The following is an 18,054-nucleotide window of genomic DNA, read 5'->3' as shown; positions in this document are numbered from 1 at the left end:
TGGGGGGGGCATCTGTCACGCCTTCGTCCTGTCAGTCTGTTGTCCCTGCCATGTGCTTTATTTGCACATGGCTCTGTTTTGTTTATGTTCGAGTCTCCGCCTTTGTTCCGCCTCCTCGTCCGTGTCATGTGTTACCCGTCCTCGTTATCTGTCCAGGTGTGCCTCGTTTGTGTGAGTATTTAAGCCCTCTTGTCTCTCATCCGTTGGTCGTACATTTCCCCTTTATCCTGTGTTTAGTTGGTCATGTTATTTAGTCTGTCCGTCTGTCTCTAGAGTTTCCCCGTTTCTTCTCCTTTTTCGTCGTGTCGCTTTTCGTCCGTCTGTCCTGTTTTCCCTGTCCAGTTTCCTTTGTTTTATTTAGCTTGTTTGGCTCCTTGTTTGTTTGTGTCCTGTTTAAGTATCGTTGTTTTGTTTATATTAAATTATCCCGTGTTTTAGCGAATGCGTCCGCCTCCCTCAATCCGCCCCTCACTCCTGACATTAAGGAACAAGAGGAAAGAGAAACAAGGCAAGCCTAGTTTTGCCAGACCGCCATTACCATATCCATGGTCACAGAGGTATTTCTGAAATTCCAAATACAGAAAAGCCCAAAATATGTAACTTGTCATTGAAAGGTCTGGTGAAGTTTTGGTACTCCATATCAATGCCTGGTAATGGTTTATAATACAGCCCGCATTTTAACGTGTACTTTCCCGGCACTTACTGCATATATTCACAGGTTTTATGGTGTACGTTCCTGTGTTTTAAAGTGTATTTAATGGGTACTTACAGTGTACCTTTCAATAACTCCCTTACAATTCAGTGCACCTAAAATACATGTTTTTACGAGTATCTGTCACACCTTGACACTTTCTGGTTTGTTTTCCCCTTTCTATGTGGCTCTGTTCGTTGTATTCCTTCTCCTCACATGGCTTTGTTTATGTTCACTCGCTCCACCTCTTGTTCCGCCTCTTAGTAATTGTCCTCGTTATCTGTGTCAGGTGTGTCTAGTTAGTTCATGTATTTAAGCCCTCTTCCCTCACTTCCTGGGATCGGTCATTTTGAGTTTGAGTTTGAGTTTGTTTGTTCGTTCTCGTTGCTTGGTTTGTTTCTTTGTTTGGTTCATGATTTCATTGTGTTTGTTTCACGCTCACGTTTCTTCGTAGTGTTTCTCGTTTGTGGTTTCTCGTTCCTGCTCATTAATGTTATTTCGTGTTTCTCGTATAGTTCGTTTGTTTTGTTATTTCATTATTAAAGTCTGTGTTGTAGCGAGTGTGTCCGCCTCCCTGAATCTACTCATCACACCACCGTGACAGAATGTCCCCGACATGTAATACATTCTCGCGTTTTAAAGTATATTAACAGCGTTCATCTAAAATACTTACCAGCCTGCGTATTTACATGTATGTCCCTGACTCTTACTGCATCTTTTCAGTGTTTTAAAGGAGGGATTTATCTGGTACTTACAGTGTATCGTCCCATAATAAACAGATTAAGATTTATATGAATCAGTATAAATTACTTACCTGTGTAACAACTTTGTTTTATGCTTTTATTCAGCAGGTGAGCTTCACTTCACTTCATTGTATGATTCTGAATAATATGATGAGCATTGGCTCCGTACTTTTGAAATGTCCTCCCAGGTCAGCTCATGACAGGATGAGTAGATATATATAACACAATAATAAGACATGCAAAGATTTATACATGTTTTTATTCAATAATTATAAAGAAACCACAAAGTGTCACTCTTTCTTACACCATTAATACAGGGAAACAATGGAGAGCGGACTGGATTATGTAGTTCCCCACAGTTCTCTGCTTCTTACAGTGTAAGTACAGGGAAACAAAGGGGAGCGGGCTGGATTATGTAGTTCCTCACAGTTCTCAAACATCATAATACTGTGGAGCAATTATTTTCTTTGTGAAATACAAGATATAGTTATTAGAAAAATAATAAGTCCCTGGAAAGTCAGTGCAGTTGCCCGCTGAATAAAAACATAAACAATGACTGTCATACACATAGAATGTACACCATAAAATCTGACAAATTACATAAATACAGTAAAATATAAAACAATTACACTTATTACACTTTTAGTCCCCAATATTTGAGCACCAGAAAGAACCCATAAGTATTTGACATTTATCAATTCATATAAATAATCCATAAGTTATGTGAAGGTACAATATAAGTAGGAGGTAAATTTCCCTTAAAAAGCTGGTGCCAGGGAAATACACGTTAAAACGCGGCCTGGTAAATTTCTTAGATGTACTGACACATATAATGAAGTTTTGTGAAAGTACACTGTTAAATAGTGGGAAAATACACCATAAAACACGTGAAGGTACATTGTAAGTTCTGGGTAAGAGGGTTGTAGGGTTAGAGTACACATTAAGACGCGGGGTGTATTTTAAAATGTTACTCAGTGTCTTTGTTTATTTGGTTTTTATTATGTGATTGTATTGAACTGAAAATATGGAGGGCAGGACTATCCATCCATCCATCCATCCATTATCTGTAACCACTTATCCAATTTAGGGTCGCGGGGGGTCCAGAGCCTACCTGGGATCATCGGGCGCAAGGCGGGAATACACCCTGGAGGGGACGCCAGTCCTTCACAGGGCAACACAGACACACACACATTCACTCACACACTCACACCTACGGACACTTTCGAGTCGCCAATCCACCTGCAACGTGTGTTTTTTTTTTGGACTGTGGGAGGAAACCGGAGCGGGCAGGACTATTAAAGGCAGAAATGAAAAACGGAGCACAAAGTTTTGCTCATAATATATAACACCGGCATCAGTGTTTTTCTCATTAATTTTATTTTTAAAAATAAATACTAGATGATCTACCACCAAAGAACAAAGAACACCATTTGTTGATTTTAAGAATTACAATTAATTATTTATTCAATGTAACTGGTTAGAGTAAAACATGTGAAGTTTAATGTGGCTGTGCGTGGCTATATGGGGTTTTATAAACACACTAACACCACAAATGTCTCCCCACCACAAAGACGCACTCATGCAAAATAAGACAAATTCAGCAGCCCTCCTCTCTCTGTGAGGTATAATACATGTGTAAATGTTGCCAAGTTCCGAGCAGTCCTGCTGATGTTATGAACTAACCAACACCAAGTTAAGGCTCTGGCCAACGTGCCAAGCACAGCCCCAGAAACATACACAAACCGAGCATGTTCCTGTCTTATTGCCTATTATTAAGCCACGGTTCATGCTGAAGAACCGTGTTCTCTGATTCCAGCTGGGAACTATTTTTTCTGGTTTGCAAACCAGTTTGTCAGTGGAAACGCATCAGACAGTTCCAAATTTAGTTCACAAACTAGAATGTGAAATACGGCTGAACTAACCACAGACGGTGTAGTAGCGCTACCGTAAGTTGTCTCTGCGATATATGGCTGAACTAACAATTCCTACTCCCGCATGCAGGTTTCAACATGATTGAAATGATATTACGTTGTTAACATATAATCTTTTATATTGCAAAAGCATGGGTCAGAATCCTTGGATATTCATTCAACAGGAATTTTCCTAAAGTCTTTGTCTTGTCAAGTGTCATAAATTTCATGTGATGTCACTATCAAGGAAACTACAGAAAACAGCCAATCAGGAGAAAGATATGCGCCAATCCTCAATCCCTGTGGACCAATCAGGCTTTCAAGTTGGGTTTCCTAAAATCTGGCTTAAAAACCAGTGGCGCAGAATTTGAATTCGGTTGTTTTTGAACAAAGAGTTTTTCAGCAGAGGCTCTTCTCTTCAGCTCAGAACTTTCTGGAGAATGCTCTTCATCTCTCTTCATTTCTTATGGCTGTCTCCTAAAAAACGTCAAGCTCTTCAAGCAGGGTCCAGGCTAGAACAGAGAAAGAAAATGTAGAGGAAATAAGGAAAAAGGAGGGGAATAAATCTGCATCCAGCCCGGAAATTCAGCTAAGAGAGCCCAGAAATTCCAACCAGAAGTTTTATTTTTATTTCTAGTAGAAAAACTAGAGTTTAAGAAAAGCTATAGTTTAAATCCAGCAAAACTCAATGCCATGCCCCTAGCATGAAATAGACTTCAGACTTCTGACCCTCAAAGTGTTGACTAGTGCTTCAGGATCAGCGACGAATAAGTAGGCCACATCTGAGGTAGTGTCTCTGAGCAAAGGCACAGGAGAGACATGCAGGGATGCGGCTTTCACAAGGAGGAAGATCAGCAGCAAAGGAGAATCCCACATGCCCATGCATGCCCATGCAATGCTACAAGGCCCATGTCTGCAAGAAGAAAGCCCAGCACGTCTGTGATGTCCTGCAAGCCATCTCCACTCCTCTCCAGGGAAATGTAAGGTCACATGGTTTCATTTCTTTAATAGCTCAGAAGATTGGTGTTTGATGCGCTGCTGGGATAAACTATAGCCTTTGAGAATTTAGGGTAATTATCACAGAGAAATTTCCTCATATATTAATCTCTATGCTCTCTCATGTATTGCTATAATTTATTATATGAATGTCTAATCAATATTTATTATTTGATATTACATTTAATAAACCAGTTATATGTTAAAACCAAACCTTGGTTATTTGTTTGTGTGTGCACCTCTCTTGTAAGGAATTATTACTTTTAGGTCAGATTCAATTTCGGAGCCAAGAACCTACAGCGGGTCAATGAGCATAATAATTCATTAATAATAATTAATTCTAGCTAATTCTGCTATATTATATGTAAAGTCATCCAATGTGATAACCTACTTGTCCAAACTGAGACTGGACAGGTAAAGACACTACATATTACTGAATAGCTCCCGACCCTGGAGTTTAGCTAAATGAATGAAACAATTAACTATTAATAAAATAATAATTAATTATCACTGACTCCACTACAGACTTGTATAAGGACTTTCAACAAATATCACATTCCTGTGTAGTTCAAATCCAGCAACACAACAGAGAGTGCATACATTCAAAAGAGCTTTGCATAACAATATAATACATGCTGTTTAATGCAGGGTTTTGCAGACACAGTTCACAAATCAGGGTGATCCTTAGCCAATAGTGAGAATGTAGTAATGTAGTAAGTAAGTATTTATTTTAGGTTTTTTTTTATCCCTAACAGCCATTAAATTACACCAAAAAATTATCAGCCCTGTATATCTCCCCAGTCATTCAAATGTGTATTAATATTCCCTGTCACAAGGTGATAAAAAAACAGAAGATGGTGCTACTTCAAACCTGCATTTCACCCTTTTAATGTGCAAATATACCTGTGGTTAATGTGAGAATCTCTACTTGTGTTGAAAAAAGGCTCTTTGCAATTCTTGTAAATGAAAGGAAATGTCTGAGACCAGAGAGAACTTTTAGAAGCATTTAAAATGAAATAAAAAAACAGAACCACAAGGCCAGAACCACATGGGTACACATATCAGACAAACACAAAGGGAAGCATGATAATATATGCAACTGTTCTTATCAAAAAAATCAAGAATAAAAAAAAAATAAATAAAATAAAAGATGGGCATATATTGCATGTTACTCAATAAAACTGTACAATGTCAATGCTCTTTGAAGCTAATGGAACATTCTTGACTATCATCAACCAAATACACATGAAGAAAACAAGTGCTTAAAGTCTAGAATGTTCAATGATAGATGTTACTACTCCATTGGAGTGGATTTCATGAGGGTAGTAACCAAAGTCTTGAAAGGTACTGTATTAACGAAAACAACTCCATGGATGGAGTTCATCATGTGATTTATCGGTGCCTTATGTGAAATAAGTGAAAAGACTTTACCTACAAAAGAAATAAGACAGTGCAAGTTTTTACAATACTTACTTGTGAGTCCCAACTCAGACATGTGAGGCAACAACCACAAAGCTAGTGTGAAACATCACTCACCCACCCACACTAGCTGCTAGGCCACCTGAGTTCAACTTCCCACCAACACACCGACACTCTCATACACACACTCACACTTTAGTTGCTGGTAAGCTAGACTCAGGTAGCCTGTCTCAGCATTGTCTCCTGGGTTCACTCTAAGCCCCAACTCCAATGAACCTGTCCCTCTTGGAGTGGCAAACAATAAAATGAATTACATCATTTACAAATTATTATGATCTTACAATACTGTACACAAATACACAAGAATATCATCATGCCATTAAGTACAATTTTACAGGTTCAGTAGGTGCCGAGAGATGCCCCTCCAATCCTCATACTGGTGGATCTCCACAAGAATAAGAAAGATTCTTGCTCCCACCAGCCTTTCCCCACAATTCTCCCTCTACAGTAAGGATATCAGGTAAGTACATATAGAATTTTCACATACACATACACACACTCACACATTTTAATTTCGAACAAAGGTGTCTCTGGTGGTGGTTTAGGCTGGTGATGGGGTAAGGCTGGTTCATTACATCCCATGTAAATGGGAAACATTTATATTCATGGCATATAGCAACCACTCTTATAAATAACATCTTTAAGAAGTGTTTTCCACTCAGAGAATGCATTACACCTAAAACATATAGATCAGAGTACAAAATTGAGATACCATTTCTCTCTCAACCAGATGAAAGTACAGATTCAGGGCTGTCAATCCATTCTATGTTTGTGTTCATTATTATTATTTTTTTTTTTTACTCTGGGGGTCCCATGTGGCATAGTGGTCTAGGAATGGGCTCTATCATTAGGACATTATGAATTTGGTTCAGGTATGTCTTTAGCCATCCATGGCCAAGAGTCCAAGAGAATACACATGGCCAAAATTAGCATCATTTAGTGGACCTAACAGCACTGGCCAGTTAGTGCTGTCCTTCAAGTGCTTTCAGCTGCCCAGTGACAGTGGGTTAGAAAGAGTTCGAAAAGCAGTGGTGACTGTTTTTACACAGTTTTCTTGAAGATTTTACAGTGTAATATGTAAGCAAGATTGGGACTCTGCTTAAACCACACAAGGCTACAGCCAGCCCTTAAGAGTCCTGCTTTATGAGTTACAAGAGGCTGATTAAGATCATACATAATTATGATCTCCATTAATCAAACAAGGCAAATGCTCCTGCCGTCTGACCAAGGAATCTAATAAGCGCTTACGGTACTACATATTAAGCATAAAAACTCAACAGCAAAGTACTAAACTCACTGTACATCCTTCATCTCCAGACCTGAATGTAGGGAAACGCCAGAGTCACACTTGAGAATTAGGTTGACAAAACTTAAGGCATTTATAACCTTGGAAGGCATTGTGACCCAAGGGCCTTTGTGTGAAAGCCTGGTAAAACAGTAGCTTCCTACAGGTGTAATTTCATGCATGTCTAATTTACTATTTCATACAAGAGCACTGGAAACTTCCTCAAATGAGAAAGAGATGGTTATCTATTGGATGCAAAAACAGGAAAATTGCTGGGAGGCAATTTAAGATAATATCTTATTGAATTACTATTTTTCTGTAACCTCTGCATCCTAATCAGGGTTGTGGAAGGTCTAGAGCCCAGAGCAGAAACATTGGGTGCAAGGCAAGAACACTCCTGAATAAGACAGACTTTGTCTTCTCATAAACGGGTCATTTCCACTGCAGCAGAGCTGACATTTTCTTTTCTAACTGTTTCTTCAAATTGAAATGTAAATGGGAAGCACTGTCATTATTCAGCAAAATTAAGCAGCAAGGTAGTTTAAATTTGAAAATATTAGATACAATTGAATTAGAACAACAAAACATGGACAGAAAAGACAACCAGACAATATTATAAATATTGTCCTCAATACGTTTTCTCAGTATAGCCTCTATGTTAAGTTCATATTAGCTTTTAGGAAATAATGTCTAATTTCAGCGTTTTATAAACTGTGTAAATTCTGCATTGAAGGATTTTTCTAGTAGTATATTTCTCATAACTACTTTTAACAATAGTGAACAGAACAAGGAAATACACAGTGGAACTTTGGAAAAATACGTCATACATCTCAAATCACTCATGGATGATTTATTTACATAAAATACAAAAAAATAATACTTATAAAGGTTCAGATAGGACTAGGGAAAGATTAGAAAAAAGGTGTTTTTAAAGAAAGGTATCTGTTGATAAAAAGCTAAAAAAAACTTCAAAGATTGTTCCTAAAACTGTTTTCCTCAGCTGGCACAAACTGAGATGCTACTCATATATATTCACTTTTAATACAAAAACAATTTTATAGGCTTTTTGCGTTTGAGTCTGAGAGTCACAAACTTCAGGATATGCTCTAACCTAGAGGAGGCCTCTAGCAAGATTTTACCTCATGACCCTCTACCCACAACTGCAAATCCTGCTTGCTTTCATAGGTATATGAAAAAAATGTATACAGTTTATTGTTGTATAACACTAAATCACACTGTAAAGTACAGAACTACTTAAATGGTAACCACATCTGATAATTATTTTTCAATGTTTGTACATCAAGCATGTGATTGATGTGTTACTCACACATTCAACAGCTTACATTTCTCCACAATGGGGCTCTATCATTTCTCAAATAGATTTGAGGGTCACTGAAAGAGATTAAAGAAATAATTTTCAAATGCAGGATTTATGTTTTTTTGCTTGAGTATTTCTGAAACATTGTGTGTGCTTGTTTATTGATAATTTATATAAATAATATTTTTTTGTATATGGAAATTTGTAAGAAAAATCTGTTTTCACACTGCTCTACACTAGATTAAATGATTAGATAATATTTATCATAAGAAAAAGGGAATAATAATCATTGTAGTGATTAGATTGACAGTATTGTTTAAGCAGCTTTTTTTTCATGTTGATTATTTGCAGCTCTTGTACACTGTAAAACCTAACTGCACTTCTTAATGAAGAAATTAAGTTAGCATTTCTGCTTTTGATTATGTTACACTAACTGAGCCAAATAAATAAATAATGTGTAAGATCACGTTTTTGGCATATTTTGAGTAAAAGTGAATTTATTCAGTTAAGTTATACTGACTGAGTGAACTGAGTTGGTTTTTTTTTTCTCCGCATGGAGGTGTGACTGTGTAAAGTGAAAGTAAAGTGGACACATGCTGATAATGTACACTATCACACAGTTATACACATTTAAACTCATACAAATACACTAATACATATCCAGTTCCACCTTAAATGCTCCTGCTACTACACTATTTGACATTTTCGTTCCACTTTATATAATAAAGCAGTTACAGAGGTCTGGATGTAAACTGCTGCACCATTTAAGATGAAACGAAGCTGGAGAATTTAAAAAAAAAAAAGCTAAATTGGCTTCTTGTTCTCTCTTTCCATCTTAAAAGCTGTAGTTGTGTTGGTTCATCTCCTTGTGTTTATGTTATCTTATCTTATCGTCAGTTAGTCCACCTTAAAATTTCTTGTTGAGCTTCTGGGTACGTGTGACGCATGCGATATGCTCTCTCCTGATTGGCTGGACGCAGTCTGTCGGCGGCAGTCTTTTGTGAGATCCTGAACACAACGCAACCCATCATGCACTGCACACAATTTAAATGAAAAGGATCCGTCCAGGGCAGTTTGACTTTGATGAGTAACACTCGCAGCTTTCTCATTTGCTACTGGCACAATCTCTTTGCATATGGGCGTGGCTTTCACTCTCACTCACAATGATCGTGTAGTTGTTCCCCCCAGGTTACCTTCCTCTATGTTCCTAGTCTAACGCGATAAGGTTGTATTTGGCTATTGTTGATATTGAAAACCAAAATAGCAAGTCTCTACTTTCTCTGCTCTAAGTGTAGTTGGTTAAAAGCCAATGAAAATGTTGTTTGTGCAGAGCTGTGGTGTAAAGATTTGGAGTCCTGATAATTGTTGGTATTAGTCATTAGAAGTGTTTAATATTAGTTTGAAGCAATTCACTGGTTTAAGTAGGACCAGCTACTTGTGATTTTCAGACAGCGAGCATAGGTCAGTCCACTGGCATAAAAAGGCTGGCATACCACTGACTGTAGACCACTGCTGGTCCAACATTGGACCACTCAGATTACTGTCCTGTACAGGATATAACTCGTTTTTAATCTCCTTAAACAAATTTTAAATTCACAGAGACTTTTATTCTGGAAAACAAACTAATACATATATTACCAACAACTAAGAGATATAATAATGAGTATAAGCCTGATATAAAATGATTATGCTAAAAATGTTCATACTGTGCTGTATTAAATTAATCACTAATCTTATTTATAAAGGATAACAAAAGAACCTAACGAAAGGGAAAAATGTAAATCGGACTGTGAATGGAAAAGTGCTAAAATGTGGCATTTGGTCTAAAATTCTGTTTAATCACCAGCGGTCCGCCCAGAAAACGCTGTGAAAAACAGTAGTGGACCTCCAACTTTGCCCTTAGTGGGCCAACAGTGGTCCACTGTCTCCTCGCTATCAGGGATGTGAACTTAAAAAGTGTAACTCCAGTTCAATTCATTCACTTAACATAGTTAACCACTTCTAACTTCTTACAAGTGAATTGTTTATACTCAGTTCAGGGTGTTACTTCAGGGGGTTTCTGCAATCCATTTGAGTTTACTTAAGTTGTCAGCTTTTACAGTGTATGCTCATAAATTTAGTAGTAACTCTGTTTGGAAGGCAGGGGGAGGAAGTTGGCAGGACATTGCTTGAAAACCTACAAGATCTGTTCAGACTCTGTTGTAGTCCCAAGAAGCTTCCTAATGCATTTATAGTGTACAGCATTTGCCATGAAATGTAGATTTCACCTCCCAAATGAAGCATATACTGTACATTACAAATAAAAGTAGACAAAGACTGCAGAAGTTTGGAGGAGGCCACTAATACCCCACTTATATTCGCTTACAGAATGATTTTGCATTTATTACTGCCCAAATTAAAAAAAAAAACACACAGTTGCGCTCTGTACTGGACTGGTGCCCCATGATTCTGGATAGGTTCCGAACTTGATGCCACCCTGAACCAGATAAGCAGTTACAGACAATGAATGAATCAATGAATGTTCATGTTAATGGACACATTAGGCAGAATTCAATGTGTCATTTTTCAAAACAAAGGACTCTTATCCCTCTATCAACTTTAATTTAAGTGTAATGACTTCTGCCCACTCCTAAACCCTCTGATTTTTCACTGTCATTTTCAAAAGGTGTTGGTGTTGATTCCATTTGGTTTTCAGCTATGGCAGCCACTAAAATAGGACTTCATTATTGACTGAACACCAGAAAAACACTCCATTTGCCATTCACTAACACAACATCATGCTCTCGCTGCCTTGTCCCCAGAAAGGTTAACTGGGACAAAACAGAAACATATAAGGACACAGTCACTTCCATTTACATATTTTTTTTTTCTGATATCAAGGATAACAGGGATTATTTTCCTACCTTTGTGTTATATGTGCTATAAGGACCTAGGGTTCACATTGATGGTGAAGGGGGACAAAAACCCTCATATTTAAGAACATTCTACAATGACAAAGAAAACTAGACCCATTGACTAGTCCCACAACAGAGAACGCAGACACCAGTTTTCAACCATTTCCCAAAAGCTGAGCTCATCCATCAGACTGTAATCTGCCTCCAGGGTGCTGGTGCGTGGTTCGATATTTGTAGGAAAACCAAATTCTCCTTCTAGTCTTTTTCCTAGGGAACAGTACACTGGCCCCAAAGGAGAGAAAAACCTCAGCCCTGCAACAACTTCTGATCCATACAGGAACCCCCAGTGGCCTTCTCAGGCTCCACCTTATGCAGGGCCCTGGACTTCGGGGAAGCCCCAGTAGCCACCAGAGAAGATGGAAGATGTTTGGGTGTGTCTGAATGGGTCGTGATCCTGCTTGGGTTTTTTTCTTCACCATGAATGGGGAGATTAGAGATCTGAGCTAAGCACTGATTTAAGATGTGTTTATGTGTTGTGCATTCCAAATATTTTAATTGTTAAAAAAATACTTCCACCATGTCTGGGAAGCCTCAGTAGCCACCAGAGTGGATGGAAGATTTTTGGGTGTGTCTGAATGGGTCATATGTTGCTGTTTTTTTTTTTCTTCACCATAAATGTTGAGACTAGAGACACAGATTCTTGAAGTATTGTTCATTCCAAATTTTTTAGTACTGACAAGAGGTCAGGGAAGACCCAGTAGCCAGTGAAGTGGATGGAAGATGTTTGGCTGTGTCTGAATGGGTCATTTGGTCCTGCTTGTTGGTTTTTTCTTCACCATGAATGTAGAGACTAGAGGTCTGATCTAAGCTTCGATTTAAGACTTGAATTCTTAAGGTTTTGTTCGTTCCAAATTTTTTAATAGTAACAAATTATTTCCACAAGGTCGGGGAAGCCCCAGTAGCTACCAGAGTGGATGGAAGGTAATTGGGTGTGTCTGAATGTGTCATGTGATACTGCTGTTTTTTATTTTTACTTAACCATTAATGGGGAGACTAGAGGTCTGAGCTAAGCTTTGATTTAAGACATAGACTCTGTCTTTATTGTTAATTATTTAATAGTAACAAATTATGTCCACCAGGTTGAGGAAGCCCCAGTAGCCACCAGAGTAGATGGAAGATGTTGCTGGGTTTTTTTTCTTCACCATGAATGGGGAGACTAGAGGTCTGAGCTAACCTTTGATGTAAGAGATTAGTTTTGGGCATTTTGTTTGTTAAATTTTTCAAAAATATCATATTATTTCCACCAGGTCAGGGAATCCCAAGTGGCCATTATACAGCTCCTCTGAGCCCTTGCACAGCATTGTGATGATGTCACAACCTCTTACTCAACTCAATACCCCCTGCTGGAGTGTTCCATAACTTTCTACTACTTTTTCTCTTTGTATCTGAGCTGGAAGGCATTAGCTTCAATGTTTTATTGTCGTTGTTGTCTTGCAAGTCAGTACCTTATGGTGCTTTTTCACTGCATAGAATCTACATGTCTCCATACTGTGGACTTTCGCCCTGACCCCTCGCTTTGCAGCCACATTGTCATCATAATCAGTAAAGGACATTCAATTTATTCAACCTAATGCTATTCTTCTACAGTCTCACATGGCCCGCAGCCATGCACCAGTTTATTAAAGTTCATTTGTTGTGGACTCACTAAACCTTTTCCCTCACAATCCAGGACATCAACCCAACCTGCAACCAAAGTATGTCAACCTTCCCATTCTGTAGCACTTAATGACAAGCATTCCTCTCATTTTTGGGGTACAGCTTTATATGCATACATAAGCCACCCTGAACGCCTCCCAAAAAACATCTGAGTTCACCACCTTGTTTCAGCCTTTATGGGCGTGGTGCGTACTAGCAAACTGAAGTTATGTAATAGTTTTGGGAGTAGGACAACACCCAAACTTCTCCTCTCAGCCCTATATATAACCTGCACTCTCACGTCATTTCCGTGTCAGATAAACTTGCTCCCACCTCCACCCTGTCTCCATCCTTTTTTGTAGTCATGTATCCAAGTGCGGGGTGGGTGTATGGCTTCATACGCCACTGTCACAAAGGGGGTGTGGTGCAAGGAACAAAAGGAAATCGAAGTAATCGCAGAGATGCAGTATTTATTATTAACACTAATATACAGACCAGGAAATAAACACAAAAGGATATGAGCTAAGCAAAGACACAAAACCACTAGCCAAATTTATAAATGCAGAGAAAAACCAAGACAATAACAAGGGTAGACATAACATGACAAAGTAGAACAGACAAGATTTACTAAGTAATAATAAACCTCACAAAGAATACATAAACATTCTATACATGGACCATACGCAACAGGAGACAGGCTACAATGCAAGCCCAAATACCCAAATAATAATAGTGACAGACAAAAATAAAGAAATGCTAGAGATACACTGACAACAAACTAGAGATGAAGTGACAGAGGACTAAAGGGTACACAGATTAAAGGAGACTTCCTCAGAAGTAGTGATGTTACATTTGAAGCGAGGCTTCGGAGCCTGTGTCGAGCAAAAAGGGGCTTGACAGATGAAGGCCTGTATCGTTACGGAAAAATCATGTGACTGATGACAAACGAGGCCTCAGATTCTGTGGGAAAGATGATAGTTTCATTGTGAGTGCCGCTACCGCAAAAAGAGGATTCGAGCCTCGCGGCACTTTGTGGTTTCTGAGTTGACATTTGGTGTTGGTGAGAGGTAGGCTATTGGAGTGTGCTTTGGTTAAATGCCAGAGTTAGTGGTTAATATACATTTACTATATCATATCAGCTATTATTATTTTTATATTTATATATATATATATATATATATATATATATATATATATATATATATATATATATATATATATATATACTTTACTACTAATTACTACTAAATAATATGTGATTACTACTAAATACTACTATATATATAGTCATGCCCTAGGCCCTGCCCTGTGTCTGTTTTCCCCACCATGTGCTCATGTAGCACATGGCTCTGTTTGTTGTTGTTATTGTCTCTGCCCTAGTCCCGCATTAGTCCTGCCTCTGTCAAATTATTGTCTCCAGGTGTTCCTCATTGGTCCTGTCCTTTATATACCCCTTTGCTTTCGGTGCTCCTTTGTCTGGTGTGGTGTGCGTAGATGTGTGTTTCTGTCTTTCTGTTTTTCTGTTTATATGTGTCTACACCAGTTCATGGCTCTTTCCTGTTTGTCTTCGTTTAGTTTGTAGTTGAGTCCTGTCTGTATTCTGTTTCTTTGTTTTTTGCTTCCATCCTGTTTAATAAAGTGTTCCTTGCATTTATGTATGCCTCCTCTTCCTTCCGTACAGCTGTGATAGAACACCAGACCTATTAACATGGACGAAGCGAGGAATCCGTGGGTTGGGTTTGTCATTCGTCAGACTCCATTCAGTTCAGGTCTTGGCACACCCATCGGGTATGTAAAGGAGGAACCAGCGCCCTCCACATCCCATTGCTGTAGGACTCGTCAAGTTCAGCGTGCTGGATCTTTCTTAAAGTAATCTTTCTTGAATTATTTATATCATATGGTTGGCCTTTATGTCCCCCATTACATTTTATTACAGATTTCAGGAAGAAAATGGTGTATGGTGCTCTAGTTAATATGGTCATCAAAGACTCCCAATCCTTTTCCATTATGGAAAATGTGGATATTAAGAATGTGGATATTAAGAATTTGTGTACTGGATCAGACATACGTTCTACCAACCAGACAGGTGCGTATGGTAGGCATATGGATTAAGTGTTTCATTGCTACTTGAACATAAAATGAATAGTAAGCTACCTTCTAATATTTGTGTTTTCAGGCTCTAAAGGCAATGGTGGACAAGCAGTATAAAGAGGTTAAGGAGAAGGCCAATGAGAAACTGCAACAAGTTGTCTGTCAGCCTCACATCAAACATGTGGACTTCCATCAATATGGAAGCATACCTTGTCGTGACTTGTCATTTCATTGGAGAGGACTAGCTTGAGACAACTTTTCCAAGCGCTCATACTGCTGAGAACTTGGCATTGGCTCAAACAAGGTACATGGAGGAGTGGGGTATACAGGACAAAACTAAATATGTAATGACCGATGCTGCAGCCAACACGATTGCATGGGTAAAGAAATTGAATGTTAGACATGCGTTATGTATTGCTCATTCTTTAAATTTAATAGTCAAAAAGTCAGTCAAGACAGTACCAGGTCTGTCTGAGTTGAGAGCAAATTGCTGCAAAATGGTTATTTCAGATCCAGTACCACTGCAGAAACATTGACACAAGTACAGGAGCAGATGGGGAGACATGTTCTTAAGATGATCAGAGGTGGATACCAGGTGGAATAGCACATATAGCATGCTGGACAGCCTATATGACCTTAGAGAGCCAGTTGGAGCAGCTCTGGACTCTCTAACAACCGAAATAACCCTGCCAACATCATCGAAGGAAGATGAAGAGACGATTCAGTTTCTTGGTGCATTTCAGCATGCTAGCTGAGCTTTCAGGGGAGAAATGGGTGAGTGCATCTAAGGTTATACCTATGCTAAAGATGCTAAGCCACACAACCGAGACTAAGAGCTTAACTACAAACATGGCAAGGCAACTTGATGCCAATCTGGTACGCCGGGTCATAGACAGATCCTTGAAAGCAGAGACAATAACTGTGATGACCATGCCCACTCTGCTGGACCCAAGATTTAAATAGCTGGGATTCTTGAGCTCCACAATATTGGATGAAGCAAAAATAAGGCTGAAAGGGAATTGTGCTGAGCTGATAAGATATACTCCCTCTTCACCCCCCCACCCCCCACCCAGCTTCCAAACAGTCTAATTTTCAGACAATAGTAAATCTTTTTTCAACTTAATATTATGTATTATCAATTGTAGATAGTTTTTTTATTCCCCTTATATGGGTGACTTTGGCATCTGCTGGATACTGCTGTGGAACAGAGCAGGCAGCAGAGCCCAATTGCAACAGCTGATGCAACAATTGAAATGGACTGTTACTTGTCTGAAATAAACCTGGCAAGACATGAAGATTCACTTATACTGGAGCAAACAAAAACATCAATTTCCACATCTATATCAGCTTGCACTGACATTTTTATGCACTCCAGCCTCCTCAGTCCCATGTGAAAGGGTATTCTAAGGCTAAGGGGATTGTGTCAAAGAAAAGGAATTGCCTCAACCCCAACGCTTCTTTTTTTTAAATAAGAATCAATAAGTTTTGTCCCTTTCCCAATACTGCTCTGTTGCAGTTTACTGTCCTTTACTCCCAGTTCCATAAGCACCTTTGCATTCCGTGTCAGTGTACACCATTTATGTTTTTATTTCAAGTATTCAACATCACAAAACCCAACTAAATATTTCCATTTAACTACAACTTTTATATGTATTGAAAATAAGTGGCAAAATAGTTTATTTTATACATAGACATTCCAGGATACTCTGGCTCAGGATTAAGTTAGTCTTTCATATATCCATATACACAGTAGGTGTCACTAGTGAGAACGATTAAATGAAGCTTCGAGTAATGAACCTTTGGGCTGGAAAACCCCATTGTTTCATGAAGACACAAGAACTAAAACACAAGTGACACAGAAGATAAAGACAACTATAAAACTATTAAAGAACAAACTTTCACAAGTGACAAACCAGTCTAGAAAAACACAAGACAACCTTGAATGGCAGACAACCAAAAAGCTACAATATAGACTATAAAAAGACATACAAAACAAGACACATCTGGACTCAAATCAAGATATGTGACATTCAAGGGCAGGCTGGTCACATGACAAAGGGAACACCCATAAACCAAAGTAAGACAGATAACAGAACTGAGTACACATTACTGCCACCCTGAACTCCTCCCAAAAACCTTCTGAGTTCACCCCCGTTTCAGCCTTTAAGGGCATGGTCTGTACTAGCAAATTCACAGATATGCTGGTAATAAAGTGAACAGAATTAATAATTGAATTATTCATTCATTATCTGTAACCATCCATTATCTGTAACCGCTTATCCAATTTAGGGTCGCGGGGGGTCCAGAGCCTACCTGGAATCATCGGGCGCAAGGCGGGAATACACCCTGGAGGGGACGCCAGTCCTTCACAGGGCAACACAGACACTCACACGGACACTTTCGAGTCGCCAATCCACCTGCAACGTGTGTTTTTGGACTGTGGGAGGAAACTGGAGCACCCAGAGGAAACCCACGCGGACACGGGGAGAACACACCAACTCCTCACAGACAGTCACCCGGAGCGGGAATCAAACCCACAACCTCCAGGGCCCTGGAGCTGTGTGACTGCAACACTACCTGCTGCGCCACAGTGCCACCCTAATTGAATTATGTCAAAGTCAAAAAGTCACAGACCAGTCCACTGTCAAGACCAAGGACAGTTTTGCTCAGACATAAGTGACCAGGCTACAGCAATTTGTTTTGGTACAAGCCTAATTGTTTAACATCAACAGGTTAGAAAGAAATGGGTTTTCAGTCTGCATTTGCAGTCCCATTGAATGGAGAGTCTGTTGACAGTCAGTTAGAGTTCCTTCCACCATCTGAAAGCTAGAACAGAGTCTTGATACTTGTCTGCCACGTGAATGGTGGGGCAACTTGACACTAGAAGGACTTGAGGTACAGCTCTGCTCTTGACCACTGCCATAAGTTAGGGAGGGGCTGGTCATTTTTTGG

This window comes from Hoplias malabaricus, chromosome 8 (genome assembly GCF_029633855.1).
Source record: "Hoplias malabaricus isolate fHopMal1 chromosome 8, fHopMal1.hap1, whole genome shotgun sequence".
Classification (NCBI taxonomy): domain Eukaryota; kingdom Metazoa; phylum Chordata; class Actinopteri; order Characiformes; family Erythrinidae; genus Hoplias; species Hoplias malabaricus.
Note: the sequence above shows the minus strand (reverse complement) of the source record.